This window comes from Suncus etruscus, chromosome 1 (genome assembly GCF_024139225.1).
Source record: "Suncus etruscus isolate mSunEtr1 chromosome 1, mSunEtr1.pri.cur, whole genome shotgun sequence".
Lineage (NCBI taxonomy): Eukaryota > Metazoa > Chordata > Mammalia > Eulipotyphla > Soricidae > Suncus > Suncus etruscus.
Window position 1 is genome coordinate 147,736,273 of NC_064848.1, and position 14,283 is coordinate 147,750,555.

Here is a 14,283-nt window from a genome sequence, read left to right on the forward strand (position 1 = left end):
GTGCATCAGTTCCTAAGTAGAAATTTATCTCAGGGCCAGAGAGATAGCATGAAGGTAGGGCGTTTGCTTTGCATGGTGGTTCAAATCCTGGCATCCCATATGGTCACCCCTGCCTGCCAGGAGTGATTTCTGAGCATAGAGCCAGGAGTAACCCCTGAGCGCTGCCGGGTGTGACCCAAAAACCAAAAAATAAATAAATAAATAAATAAAATAAATTTATCTCAAAATTGAGACTGGAAAGTCTGAAATGTGGTTTAGTGATAGAGTGCCCTCCTTAACTGCATGAAACCACAACTGCATGAAACCCAGCCCCTCCTCATCCACCAACAGTTGTCATGATCCCCTGTTCTGCAACCAGTGCAATCTATACTCACCAATCCATTTGTGTGAAGCTGAAGCAATAATAAAGCCTTACACACAACTAACCCAGCATCCTCTATGCTCCCCTACCACCAGGAATGATTCTTGAGGGTAGAGTCAAGAGAAACTCATGAGCATGGCTAAGTGTGCTGAACACATGTATGCATAGGCACACACTGAAACACACACACACACACACACACACACACACACAATGTCAACCAAGTCTATAATCTCTGAATATCACATTATAACAACAGGAAGATAAGAGACATTCCAGAAATTTTAAAAGATTGAGATGTGGAGGGTCTTGGATTCTTCCCAGGGAACTGTCCTTCTCCAGCAATCCAATCATCAAAAATTTTATAACAGGGAAGTGGTCATAATTCTGTTTAAGGAAAATATTGTGATAACAACATTACAGATTAAATAGGGAAGACAAATAATATATCCTACATTTTTCTCTTTAGGTTTTTTCAAAGACCTTTCCTCTTTTAGGTCTTTTTTAAATGCCCTGCACTTATGGTAAAGCCTACATCTTTTTGTCTGGATATTTTATTCTGAAGGATAGTGAAGTTTAAGTGAGTAACATTAGAAAGAAGAATGAAGAGAATTGGGTTCTAGAACTGGCTTTACCAGTATGATAAGTAGAATATAATCAAATATATGTGATTCAATACATGGATAATGGCTACACCTCCAAGGAAATAATGCCTAGGATACAAAGGCCACCCACAGAATCAGAGAAATTATTCACCCAAAACCCATCAGATAAAGGGCTAATATCTAAGATATACAAGGTACTGACAGAACTTAACAAGAAAAAATTATCTAACCCAATCAGAAAATGGGAAGAAGAAATGAACAAACTTCCTCAAAGAAGAAAAACAAATAGCCAAAAGGCATAGGAAAAAATGCTCCACATCACTAATCATCTTGAAGATGCAAATCAAAACAACAATGAGGTATCATCTCAAACCACAGAAATTAGCACACATCACAAAGAACAAGAACAATCTGTGCTGGCAGGGATGTAAAGAGAAAGGAACTCTCATTCACTGCTGGTGGGAATGCCTTTTGTCCTTATGAAAAGAATATGGAGACTCCTCAAAGAACTGGAAATGGAGCTCCCATATGATCCAGTTATACCACTCCTAGGGATATGCCCTAGGAACACAAAACACAATACAAAAATGCCTTCCTCACACCTATATTCATTGCAGCACTATTTACAATAGCCAGATTCTGGAAACAATTAAGATGCCCTTTAACAGATGAATGGCTAAAGAAACTGTGGTACATATACAGAATGGAATATTATGCAGCAGTAAGGAGAGATGAAGTTATGAAACTTTCCTATACATGAATGGACATGGAAACAATTACTCTGAGTGAAATAAGTCAGAGAGAGAGATAGACACAGAATAGTCTCACTCATCTATGGGTTTTCCTTTTGTTTTGTTTTGTTTTGTTTTGGGGGGCACACCCAGTGATGCTTAGGGGTTACTTCTGGCTATGCACTCAGAAATCACTCTGGCTTGGGGAACCATATGGGATGCTGGGGGATCAAACCGCGGTCTGTCCTAGGGTAGTGTGGGCAAGGCAGATCTGGCCCCTCATCTATGGATTTTAAGAAAAATAAGAAACATTATTATAATAATGTTCAGAGACAATAGAGATGAGAGCTGGAAGGACCGGCTCACAATATGAAGCTCACCACAAAGAGTGGTAAGTGCAGTTAGAGAAATAATCACACTAATAACTATGATGACAAAGTTAATGAGTGAGAAAAGTAGAATGCCTATCTTGAATATAGGTAGGGGTAAGGAAGGAGGGAGATGGGGAACATTGGTGGTGGGAAAGTTGCACTGATGAAGGGGGAGTGTTCTTTTTATGAATGAAACCTAACTACAATCATGTTTGTAGTCATGGTGCTTAAATAAAGATTAAAATAAGGGGGCCGGGCGGTGGCGCTGGAGGTAAGGTGCCTGCCTTGCCTGCGCTAGCCTAGGACGGACCGCGGTTCGATCCCCCGGCGTCCCATATGGTCCCCCAAGAAGCCAGGAGCAACTTCTGAGCGCATAGCCAGGAGTAACCCCTGAGCGTCACAGGGTGTGGCCCAAAAACCAAAAAAAAAAAAAAAAAAAAAAAGATTAAAATAAATAAATGAATAAATAAACAAATAAAATGTGGATAATGGGATAGGAGGAATTGTGCAGGGGTTAAGCACTTTCTTTGTATGTATGTTGACCCCAGTTCAATCCCTAATACCTCAATGATCCTCCAAGCCCTGCCAGGATTGATCTATGGCAGCAAAGGTAGGAATAAACCCTGACTGCCACTGGATGTGGCCAATACAAACAAATAAAACCAAAAAAAATTTCCTCCTAGTAGGCTAAGAGAACTATATGTGATGCCAGAGATCAAACCCAAAAATCTCACATGCAAAAACAAATGCCCTAATCATTGTATATGTATACACAATTCTTGTGTATTAATGATTTAATTTTAACCTAAATATGGCAGGAAGCACAATCTTATTCTATAATAAAAAGTTCCTGATACTGAATTTGAAGAGTGAAAATATATAAAGTTGTTACAAAACAGCCTGATCTTAATTATCATAAATATCATAAATTAAAGAATAACAAGAATCTACAATGATATTGCTATTGTCTACCATCTAATGAATGCTTAGGGTTCCTCAGATACTGTGCTAAAGATTTTGTGTGCCAAGTTTTCATTTACCTCTCAAAACAAACCAAATAAGTAAGTTATTAGCTATGCTTTATATTTAACAACATTCTAACAGTCCAAAATGTGAGGTCTCAATAAGGGACTTTTATGGAATTGGGGCAGGTTTTGTTCCACCCTGGCAATGACATGGGATATGGGAGAGCCCAAGAGCTCAAGTCTGATGTTTGTTGTTTTTTTGGGGGGAGGGTTGTTTGGTTTTTTGTGGGTTTTTTTGTTTTTGTTTGTTTGTTTTGCTTTGGGGGCCACACCCTGCAGTCCTCAGGGGTTACTCCTGGCTCTGTGCTCAGAAATCGCTCCTGGCTGGCATGGAGGACCATATGGGATGCTCGGATTCGAATCAATGTTGGTCCTGGGTCAGCCACTTGCAAGGCAAACACCCTACTGCTGTGCTATCTCTCCAGCCCCTCAAGTCCAATGTCTTAAAGCTATAGCCACTAACTAGAAGAAAATGGGGGAAAGGGATCCTTTACCGTCCCCAAGATTTAGAAGAAGAACCATCTATGATTAGGCAAACTAAAAGACTGGCCTAAAGCCTGAAGTTGAAAGATATAACCAAATGCTTCTTGAGAAAGTCTACCCTGTTCTAATCTAATCTAGGTTAAAAGTTTTTATCCCAGTTTTTACTGCTCCTATACAAAATAACAGCCACTTTTACTCTAAAGCTTCATTTCAAGGACATGGTTTTGGTGAGTCCATAGAGGGATAATAAAACTTTCAGCTGGAATGCAATGTACTATCAGCCACACCTTCTTAAGGCACGAAATGTGTTTTTCTCTAGGAATATAAGTTGTTCTGTTCAAGGTTCTTAATTGGGGTCTTGCTAATCTATCTCTAATCACTCTCTCACTTGAATTTTAATTCCTCTTTCTACGTGAACATCACTATGTGTGTGCCCAAGTCACTGTTCCTTTTCATTTTCTTCTAAAAAGTTTTGTCATGATTGTGCCTTGATTACCTGTTTTAACTCTTCCCTTTCAAATCAAGGTTCTTATCACGGTATTACCTTACTAAAAGCTAGGTCACATGTATGACTGCCAATCAACCTGAAAAGACTCATGATAGAGGTCATGACATGCCTACTCTGTTGCTCCCTGCAATCCAAATTCATTCAACTCCTGATTACAACAATTTTGGGACTAAATCTGTCATCCCTATGCTGCTGTCGCTGGCATGGCTCTCCAAACAAACCTTGGTTCAGACGCATGATTTTAACAAAACATGGATGAAAGACTCACACCACTTATGGACAGACAGTCCAGGCTGCAGTCAATCTTGATGTTGAACAATCATTGGACATTTTTGCAATAAGCTTTACACTGGGTATGGGAGCAAGTTAATATCTTAGAGCAAACAATAGGACTGTTTTGTAAATGGAATAATTCCACCGTTTGTGCAACTCCCCCCAAGGTATAATGGGCCTGCTCGCTAATACAGTTAGTTCTGGACCTGTCCTACTTACCATGTTTGTTTTTCATGTGGAGAGTACTGCGTATCAAGATCATCTCAATATCTTGCATTTTGCAAAAAGAAAAGGGGGAGATGCAGCCAACTACAAAGAACACACACCCAGATTTCCTCTAATCCCCTAAACAGACAAAGCTCACATCCTACTTTACCCAAGTGCTTCTCAAATAGTGGGGTGCGCCGCCCAGGGGGGGCGCAAGGCTCCGTAAAGGGGGGCTCGTTTGACCTCGGCACACACTGTCATAACAAGTTAAGCCCCGTGTTTGTCTCTGTATTTCTCTGCAGCTGAGAGTTACTGTGTCCTGCTTCAAACCCAGTTTTGAAAAGCTATGCATTGCAAAACGTGCTCATTGTAGCCATTAATCCACACATCATCTCTAAAAAATCATCTCAAGGCCGAAGAGATAGCATGGAGGTAAGGCTTTTGCCTTGCATGCAGAAGGTCGGTGGTTCGAATCCAGGCATCCCATATGGTCCCCCGAGCCTGCCAGGAGTGATTTCTGAGCCTAGGGCCAGGAGTAACCCCTGAGAGCTGCTGGGTGTGAACCCCCCCCCCAAATCAGCTCAAATTATTTTATATATTTTTGTTTTGCAGGTTAAAGTTTATTTTTTTTAATAAAGATACCATTTACAGTCGTGTGGGGGAGGGGCACAAAAATGTTTTCTTCTTTCTATGGGGGCATGATAAAAAATAATTGAGAAGCACTGCCATAAACTGATTGGCTGAAGTATCCCACTTTCACCTAAAATAAACCAAATAATCTTACCCCAAGTGGGTCCTGGATGGTTTGAATCTATATGCACTTGTCCTCTGTTGTCCCACCCCATGCTAAGCCACCTGGTTGTAAACTCACCTGGGACCCAACATCACCAGCTTAATCCACAAATCCACATTTGTTTAGACTTTATTTCTTTTTATAATTTTTTTTTGTTTTTTGGACCACACCCAGTGACGCTCAGGGATTACTCCTGGCTATGCTCTCAGAAATCTCTCCTGGCTAGAGGGACTATTTGGGACGCTGGGGGATCAAGCCACAGTCCGTCCTAGGCTAGCACTTGCATGCAGACATCTTACCTCTAGCGCCATTGTTCCGACTCCTAGACTTTATTATTTTTTGTCAAGATTCTGCTATACTAATTGTTTTTTAATTGGCACACACAGTTTCTTCTTGCTTTTACAAATTAACTGTTTGGTTCTTTGTGAATTTTTGCCATATTCTCATTGAACTTAGGATAATAGTGAGAATAGGTTGTCCATTTCATCAGAAAGAAAATACTTATTCCTAATGGAGCTCAAGGCATGGGACCCTAAGGATGACAACTTGCCATATTGAAAGACTTAAGCTGGAGAACCTTGAAAAAAACAACAAAAGCAGGAGGTCACTCTAACCTCTCCCTCCTTCCCCTTCTCTACAACAACCATAAATCTCCATGGGAAAATGACCCTCCCTGCACATAGAGGAATAAAGAAATTCTTATCACAAGAGGCAGGAAATGGGGAGCCAATGAGCAAAATTTATAAACTAACCCTAATCTTCTTAGGTACTTCTTTAACCTTGTCTTCTTGAGCCCAAAACTCTTTGACTTGCCAATTTATCACAACTTACTTTTTTCTTTATCTAAAAGGTATCAAAATTGTATATCCTGGTTTCCCTGGTGAAGTTCCTATATAAATAAAAGAATGAATAGAATTTGCTTTATTGGATGCCTCAGTTAATTTGTCTTTGTCAGTATAACTTCCCTTCCCAACAGAGATCTCAAAGAAAATCCAGAAATATTTTTTCTTTTTTTATAATAATAATTATTAATATATTTTGTAAGACCATTATTTACTAAGAGCACAAGACTTTTATTGTAAGTAATTATAAATAATTTAAATTATTCTTTATAAAGCATATTTAAGTATGGAGTTAGGATAAAAATTCTTCAAATGCAATATAGATTATGATGAACTGAAATTCAATCAACTTGCTCCTGTGTACAACAATATGATTAACTGAAATTCAATCAACTTGCTCCTGTGTACAACAGAATAATAGTTCTACGTTGTAGTAAATAAAATAAAATAAAATAAAAACAAGGTATACATAGCTGATGTATCACTCAACTTCTTTAATAAGAGGACTTAGAATATACAAATATAATTGCTAGTATTTGAAAAAAGTGAACATAATAACAATAAAATCAGAAAGAACATTTTTAGAAATGTTATTTATGGCTCACAGAGACATAAGACTCTTGCCTTGTATGCTGTCAATCCAACTTTAATTTCCCGCATCACATATGATCTCTTGAACACTAATAGGAATGAATGATCCCTACAAAGAGCCAGAAATTAGCTAGGTGTTGCCCAAACCCTGTCTCTCCCACAAAATGGTTGTCTGTAGTGGAGGAATTGGATGGAGTTCTGATGCCATGATAAACAGTTCCTGAATTTGATACCATGGCTCACATAGTTTCCTCCACTCTATGTGCCGGCCAGCAGCTTCAGTTTATTTGTGGTCGTGGAAAGGGTCTGCACCTGAAAAAGAAATGGGTGGGGAAAAGGGGACCACCAAGGATTCTGATTATGGCGTCGATTTATTTTTGAAATGCCATGACTTATATAGTTTTTACACAAAGGGAGGAGGGGACAATGCAAACATTTGTCAAGCAAGCTTTTGTCATCATGCAGTTCAAAAGGTTTGGCATGTGCCTGTTAATTTAATACAAGTTTCCTGAGGAACATCCTATTATCACACCAAATGCTCTATCTATAGGTCTGAGTTTCCTGAGCCAGAAGAGTGTGACCTTATGGGTCTTTTGATCTGAGTCAACTCATGGCCAGTTGGCACGTACACAATTCAACTAAAGGACAGGCCTGTTAGAAAATGGCAGTTTGCTACAAGATGGCTGTGCTTATGCCAAGACTGTGAGGGAGAATCTGGCTCCCTACAACTCTATAGGAGGTAGAGTTATTTCCCTTCCTTTAAATTTCGAATGGCTTTTGACCTATGTTGCCTAATAAAATGTGTCCAAAGTGACATTGTGCAGTTTCTGGCACAGACTTTAAATGGCAAGGTTATTATTTTTCTATTCTAAAATCTAGTTATCATGTTATTTAAAAAGCCCAGACAATCCTTCTGGTAAGAGTCATATGAGAAGATTTTTAAAAAATAAAATATCATGGGCCCAGAGAGATAGCACAGTGGTGTTTGCCTTGCAAGTAGCCAATCCAGGACCAAAGGTGGTTGGTTTGAATCCTGGTGTCCCATATGGTGCCCCGTGCATGCCAGGAGCTATTTTTGAGCAGACAGCCAGGAGTAACCCCTGAGCAACACCAGGTGTGACCCAAAAAAACAAAAATAAAATAAAATAAAATATCATTATACAGAGAAAGAAGATACATGGTGAGAAATTTGAGGTGTTCAAAGCTCCAATTAGATAAAGGAGGCTCTGCCAGGGCATACCTAAGATTTTAGGGGGGCTCAGCCCACCACATGTATTCTCAGATTTTCCTGGTGGGTAGAACTAATTTAACCCCCATGGGGTTCCTCAAAAGGCCCACTGTGGATGGCTTTTTCCCCTGCATGGATGGTTGAGGAATTTCCTAAGAGATTCCTGGCATTACATTTTCAGCCAGTATTTGACTATCTCTCCTTTGTATATATCAGGCAAAATAATGGCCTCTATCAAATAATTTGGCTCAGAAATTCCAGCACCAAACTTTGAGAACCCCTTTTTCTGGATATAGCCAGCCCTAAAAGCAAAGACCATTTTTCTCTCTTTTTCAAATATGTCCTTGCAGCTGCAGTTTCTGGTAATCAAGGGCGTAACCAGAATGCAGATCTTGACTATTGACCCTCCTTTAGACATAGGGAAACTCATTTTGGAAGATTTGGCTCCTCCCTTTACTTAACCCCTAAAACAATAGAGTCCAGCCTAGAAAGATCAAGTTTCTAGATATTTCCTACTTCCTCCTAATCCTGATTTTGCATTTGAAGTAAGCTTACAAAGAGTTACCTTGAGTTGTGACCTTATCTCTTGTAACTTAGAATGTTTACAGTCACACCCATAGTTTAGGTATTGTTACTGCTGTACTGTTTCATAATTATAATTATTCTTTACTTCTGGCAAATTTTACTCCTATAAATTCCCCTGCTCAAAAATTTAAACTTGTCGCACTCTGCCAGAAGATGTGTTGACCCCACATACTCTGTGTGGTTTCATTATTTCATATTTCATATTCAGCCGCTCGTGTTACCCGTTTTCCTCTCATGAAAGGACTTCGTCCCACTATGATTGCTGAGACGCAAGATGCCTGCATCCAGGCTCCAGATAATTTGCTAAGGCGAACTTCTCCACTTTAAGGAGCACTTCCAGTTTAGCCTTGATGGTAGGAAGAAAGATGATGCTTTAACACCACCAGAAATAATCCCTGAGCCCAATGCCAAGAGTAAGCCTTGAACATCACTAGGTGTGGTACAAAAATAAAAAAGCAAAAAAGGCTTTAAAGGCTGAGATAGCATCAAAAGATGATTCATTTAGCTAACTTCTGAATAACTCTGAAATGTTTCAAATATATGAAAATCTTATGAGGGGATCAAAATGTGAGAGAGAGAAAGAGAGAGAATGACAAAATGAAAAGTAAACAAAAGCAACACAGAATTAAATCTTTATTTGTCACCATTAGAGATGACATTATCACCTCAGTCTAGAAATGAGTTTGTAATTAAATGAAACATAATAAAATTTTCTTTTCTTAGCATCTTATTTTCAAAATAAACAAGAAATCCCAGATAATGATGAGATTGGCTCACATAGAAGTCATCAGTGATATCAAATGAAATAATCCCAGAGCTCTAGAATACCACCCCCTCTAACTACTTGCTAGCTTCAAGGGAAAGAATTCAAACTAGAGGATGGAGTTGTCCTCCCCTTAAACCAGAGATTGACCGAAGTCCTTTTATCAGTGTCACTGCCTGACATTATCTTTTCTTTTCTTTACTTTTTTTATTTGGAGCCACACCCGGCAACAATCAGAGTTGTTCCTGGTTCTACACTCAGAAATCACTCCTGGTAGGCCCCCAGGGACTATATGGGATGCCAGTTCTATACCTAGGTCTGTCCTGGGTCTGCAGTGTACAGGACAAATGCCCTACAGCTATGCTATAGCTTGGTCCCTGCCTGACAGTATCTGGTTGGTTTTCTCCTTTGTGGTGCAGGGGCTCAAACCCAGGCCCTCACGTATGCAAGACTACAATCCACCACTGAGATACATCCTAGACAACTCTGTCTCCTGACAAGATACAATATGAAGAAGTTTCTCACCAATAAGTTCAGAACCAAACAGCTGTCATTCACAATTTAAATGACATCATTAGGATACAATCACATAATCCAGAAGATGAAAGATTCTACAGGACAATAGGATAGATTAAATAATAAATCATAAAGGACAGGACATAACCAAATAAATGGATCCCTGACTTCTGCTTCACAAAGTAATAACTGACTTTCTTTGGTAATTAGAGAAATATATATATAAGTCTGTAGTCCTGTATATATTATATAATATATAGGAGTACATATTATAAAATGTAACATCAGTATATTAATATTATATTAATGTTTATATATCAATGTATTGATATATTAATGATTATATTAATATATAATATGGTTATATATTATATATAATTGTTTTAAACTTATGTTAAGTGGCCGGAGTGGTAGCACAGCAGTAGGGCATTTGCCTTGAATATGGCTGACCCAGGATGGATGACGGATCCCTGATATCCCATATGGTCCCTGCACCAGGAGCAATTTCTGAGCACAGAGCCAGGAGCTGTGTGCAGCAAAAAAAAAAAAAAAAAAACCTCCAAAAAATAAATAAAAAATAAAATAAAATTATGTTAAGAAGTTCCTATTGGGCCGAAGCGATAGCACAGTGGTAAGGCATTTGCCTTGCACACGGCTGACCCAGGACCAACCTGGGTTTGATTCCCAGGATCCCCAATGGTACACTGAGCCAGGAGCTATTTCTGAATACACAGCCAGGAGTAACCCCAGAGCATCACCGGGTGTAGCCCAAAAACAAAAACAAAACAAAAAAGACGAAAAAGAAGAAGTTCCTATTATTGGGTGGGGAGATAATATAGGAAATAAGGTACTGGCCTTTATGTAGCAATCACCACATTTCAAGGCTCCAGTATCAAATATATTTCTTCAACCTTCATCAGGGGTCACTCCTAGGTCCATGAAAAAAGGAAGAGAGAATTTATCATTAATTTTTACCTGTGGCATTTTTGAGTGAATAAAGCAAAAATTCCCCTTTCCAAGAAAAGTGAAAAATACAGGGATGAAGTGATTCTGATGTTCCATTTTACCATAAAATACATTTTTTAAAACTAAGTAAACTTAAAGAAGGTACAAATAACTTTTTGTCTGTGATAGACTATGAATGTTTATTATAGGTAATAATTTTTTTTTTTTTTTTTTTGGTTTTTGGGCCATATCAGTGACGCTCAGGGGTTACTTCTGGCTCTGCGCTCAGAAATTGTTCCTGGCTCAGGGGACCATATGGAACTCTGGGGATTGAACTGAGGTCTGTCCTGAATCAGCCATGTGCAAGGCAAATGCCCTACCATTGCGCTATGGCTTCGACCCCATATTATAGGTACCTATCTTATGTATTGTGTAAAGAAACAAACCTTTTAAAATAATAAAATTATTTAATTAAGTCTAAATTTATTGATGACAGGGCTAGAGAGATAGTATAGCAGTCAGGGTGTTTTCCTTGCACAAGACCTACCCAACACCCAAAATGGTCCCAGAAATCCCCAGCAGACCCAGACGTAATCTGCATATGGCTCAAAAATAAATTTAGTAGTAGTTGTCGTCTTAGTAGTTGTAGTCATTGTCGTCATCGTATTAGTAGTTGTAGTAGTAATCATTTAAAAATGTATTAATTGCCTATGGGAGAATCCTAAAATGTACAATTTTCTACATGGTTGGCTTTAGGGTAGGGGTAGCAATGTCAGGGCTCAAATTCAGGAATTTTGATGCAAAGCAGACCACTGAGCTAGCTCCCTGGGCTCATATAGTATGCTTTAAAAATCTTATTTTTCCCTTTATTTCTTTTGGGGAGGAGTTGAGGTGGGGTGGTTTGCTTTAACAAAATAATTTGGTAACAGGAAGGTAATTTCAGGAAGCCTTTGTTTTGCTTCTTGAGCCACATCAGGGGTTCACGCCTGCAGTGGTCAGTTCTGGGAATTAAACCCAGATCTCTCCCAATGAGAAGCAAGAACTTTATCCCTCTGAGTTACCTCACCAGATTTTAGTAAGGCTTTTTTGCTATCTAAGTAGATAACAAATATTTTTTGCAAGTCAGATGATTTCCAATTATTTGCTTAACAAAATTGGAAGTCTCAATTGAGTTCCTAGCTGATAGTGCATAGAAAAACAATTTTCAAAGATGACTAGATGATTTCTCAAAAATAACTCAGAAGGCATCTGAAGACTTGTTTGGCATTGCTATAACAAAACTCCTTCCATTTTCATCTACATATTTATGCAATCATATTTTCTCAATGTTTATTTCTATAAAGATGAAAACTAGGACTGGAAATGATGAAAATCTTCTTTTTCTAGTCATAAGGAGCAATTTAGGTACAGATAAATGAACTAATCAGGAAAGGAGCCCCATCCATCATATTAACAGATGCCTTCTCATTAATTTCTACATTTTATATTTGATCATCATTCATCAAAATGTAAAATATTTATGTTTCTTTGATTAATTGTGAATTTTTACTTGCTGTAATGATAATCTAATCAAGATGAAATTTTCTTTTTAGCATTAGAAGTCAAGTCATTATACATTTGGGGAAAATGTATATTTATGTGTGTAATAGAAAATAAAACAGTGATCATTATGATTAAGCTTAAAATATATTACAGTAGCATGAAGTTCATAGATATTATTTCTATCCTAACATAGAATGAATGACACAATGACATAAAGTACATAGATATTTTTCTTTCTATTCTGACACAAAATGAGCTCATAGTGTTTCAAAAGGTTGATTTAAAATTTTTGACTATAAAGCTTTGAGCTATTTGGGAAGGGAGATGGTACAGGGGATTGAACCAGAGACTCAAACACGTGAAACATATGCTCTTCCACTGAACTATACTCTAGTTCCTGGTCCTATTCTTAAATTAATGATATTATACATAACATTGCAGCAACATTTCAATTTCATCACATATTTTAATTTTAAAAAGGCAATATGATTTTAAAACCATTTTATGATACATGCTGAAAAATCACTTGTGTAACATTTTTACATGATACTTCCAAATTTTTTCAAGTTTTTTGTGAACTCCAGGCCTGAAGATGTAGCTTAATGATCAAGTACTTTCTTTGCATGTGCAATCCTTACCACTCAGACACATAACTCAACTTCTTTAGGAATTCAGCTCTTAAAAATAAAGGACAGAAAATCTAACAAATCCTCTATATGGGGTTATTGAATGCAAGGGGAGAGATGACTCTCTCCTAACAATATCTGAGAAGATTCCCAACCAGTACAGGGGACCTAATAGCTACTTCCAGCAGTACTTGACCAACCAGGTGAGGTAGTTCAATGGTAGGGTTTAAAAATGTAGAACTTGGAGAGATAGCACAGCGGTAAGATGTTTGCCTTGGGCCCGGAGAGATAGCACAGCGGCGTTTGCCTTGCAAGCAGCCGATCCAGAACCTAAGGTGGTTGGTTCGAATCCCAGTGTCCCATATGGTCCCCCGTGCCTGCCAGGAGCTATTTCTGGGCTGACAGCCAGGAGTAACCCCTGAGCATCGTCGGGTGTGGCCCAAAAACAAAAACAAACAAACAAAAAAAATGATGTTTGCCTCGCACACAACTAACACAGGACGGGTGGCTGTTTGAATCCTGGCATCCCACATGGTCCCCCAAGCCTGCCAGGGGTGATTTCTGAGCAGAGCCAGGAGTAACCCCTGAGCTGAGCACCGCCAGGAGTGACCCCCCCCCCCCCCGCAAATGAATGTGGAACTTGAGCTATAGTGACAACATACTGAGTAGGGACTAAGTAGGATGTTTGGCATGCACATGGCAGACGAAGGTTCAATCCCCGGCATCCAATACGGTCCCTTGAGCCTGTCAGGAGTAATTTCTGAGTGCAGAGCCAAAAGTAAAAGAGCCAGGAGTAAACTTGAATGTCTGAGCGCCAATGGGCATGATCTAAAATTTAAAATAGAAAAACAATGTGGAACTCTGCAAGCTTTATAATGTTGGGAAAGGAACTACCAAGATTGTTCCTAAGATCCTTCTGGGATATACCCTAGTAGTTTCCAGTGAACCATAAAGTTTTGTGATTTGAGCTCAGATCCCAGTACATGTGAAGTTGACCAGTGATCTAGCTTCCCAGCTTCCCAATAGTATTTTAAAACTTATTTCCATTGTAAATAATTGTAATATCTTTTAAATTCTGTACCTTTTTCATTGTTTAATGTGGTGTTTTTTCTTCTACTTCCATGACTTTTACTTTCAACTTTTCTTACCTTTTCCCTGCCTTTTTTTTGATTCAGTTTTTTTTTATTGTAAGAATTTATTCAAGAGACAAAATTGATTAACATAATGAGGTAAGCTAACATAACATAATATAGTGACATAACATAACATATAATATAATTGATATAAT

At 38.5% G+C, this 14,283-nt stretch overlaps 1 pseudogene; it reads right to left on the minus strand.

Moving 5' to 3' along the window:
• LOC126021360 (Y-box-binding protein 2-like) overlaps positions 1-5,668 on the minus strand; it is a 58,081-nt pseudogene extending 52,413 nt beyond the window's left edge.
• Between the last annotated feature and the right edge of the window lie 8,615 nt (positions 5,669-14,283).